Genomic DNA, 1,742 nt, shown 5'->3' with positions numbered 1-1,742 from the left:
GTCGATGTATTTGTTTTGTTTGGAAGAGAGGCATGATGATGCCGTGGTCGATGTATTGAGCGGAGATATTAGGGTATGTTGTGTCAAAGAGTAAACGATCGCAACACAGAAATTTCACATTACCAAAAAGGACACCAGTACGGATTAAATGATAAGAGTGTTTCTTTATATCCCGTCTTTAATTCAAAGTCAAATACTTTTCTTTTGTTTGCATCACAATTAAAAGACAAATACTTTTATTTTGTTTGCATCAGATGAGATGCATCGTGCAGCGCTCCATCAATTCAACCGATAAGCTATTAGGCAGTGTCGTGTCCATTAAACAGAAACAGAAACAGAAAGGTGTAAATGATTATAACATAAAACTCTCAAACACCCATATTGATGTAAAATTTTCCTTTATTGCATATAGAGGAGTCACGAGTGTACACGTACGTGAGGGAAAGAGAGGTTTTATTGATTTGTTTGTTTGGTCGCATAACAGCCGACGAATGACTGGTGACTCCTGGCATGAATGAATGATTGAATTAGATGAGTGGGCATCAACCCAAGAATTTCCTTTGGAGAAGTTGCACGAGGGAGGCATCGATCTTGAAAGCTTTGGCCAGAAGGGAGGCATCAACCGGGGAGAGGCTCCAAACAAGGATTGGGCGACCTGCTGGGTTCCTGGAAGCTGGCTGCTCAGTGCAGCGATGGCCACTGCGTTGCCATAGCCCACGTTCTGTTGGAAGTGCACCAGACCTTTGGGGAACACGAACACGTCTCCCTTCTCAAGCGTTTTGCTGAACAATTTATTGGCAGTGGTGATAAAGCCGACTGAGAGAGTACCCTCGATGACCACCAAGATTTCTGTGGCCCGCGGATGAGTGTGAGGGGGATTAAGGCCGAGAGGAGCAGCGAAATCAATCCGAGCCATGGAGATTCCCAAGGTGTTTAAGCCTGGTATCTGCATTACATTGGCTGCAGTGACGTTGGATCCCATCATGTTACTTGTATCCCCTGCAACATTTAAGCCCCTGAACATGAAGTCATTTGCGGTAACCATGCTTGCATCCTTACACGGGAACCCGTTCACATTAACTGCAATTACAGTCAAATAAACATATATATATGATCAGATTATATTATTATTCACATCGCATGAAACGAATCGAAAACCTAATAAACATATATATGATCAGATTATATTATTATTCACATCGCATGAAACGAAACGAAACCCTGATAAGCAAACACATGATCACGGCCTCAAACTCAAAGTCTTACATACCTCCACTCTTCGTGTCAGCCACACAAACGTCTTGTAAAGGATCTGCATCACTTGCACTCACAATATTAACAATATTATGCGCCACTAGTACTACAAGCGCTAGCGCTAGAAAGGATTTCATGACTGGACTGCAGGCAACTGACTGACTACTATTCTTCGATTCGATTCGAGTAGATGCTCCCTCTGATCTGATCTGATCCTTAGATGATAGATTGAGTTTGGTGAAATATGAAGAGCATTCTTCCTTTTTATAACAGCAACGCCGCCAACGCCAAGTTCTTGAGTTAAATTTGCTTGCTTCATGGACTCCTTCTTTGTACTTGGACGCGGTTGCGTGTTTCCAAATTAAAATTGAGAAAGACGCAGTCATAGTCATTGGCTACGTCCGCCACATATGACCCTGTCCTTATTGGATCTGGCTGCGTCTCAACCAAGGGAAGAAGGGATATGTTTTAGATCTTGGTTGAAGGGA

At 42.8% G+C, this 1,742-nt stretch overlaps 1 pseudogene across 1 annotated transcript; it reads right to left on the bottom strand.

Annotated features, from left to right (window-relative positions):
- Positions 1 to 407: 407 nt before the first annotated feature.
- LOC149256894 (germin-like protein 1-3) lies at positions 408 to 1,478 on the bottom strand (annotated as a pseudogene). The gene is made up of 2 exons (XR_016245882.1): positions 1,271 to 1,478; positions 408 to 1,080 (listed from the first exon to the last, which is right to left on the bottom strand). The product of XR_016245882.1 is annotated as a germin-like protein 1-3 (transcript).
- Between the last annotated feature and the right edge of the window lie 264 nt (positions 1,479 to 1,742).

Source organism: Pinus tabuliformis, chromosome 6, assembly GCF_031772625.1.
Source record: "Pinus tabuliformis cultivar Carrire ecotype Pingquan chromosome 6, CPIR1, whole genome shotgun sequence".
NCBI classification, from domain to species: Eukaryota; Viridiplantae; Streptophyta; class Pinopsida; order Pinales; family Pinaceae; genus Pinus; species Pinus tabuliformis.
The sequence above is the reverse complement of the archived record's forward strand: the minus strand, read 5'-3'. Positions and strand labels throughout refer to the sequence as shown.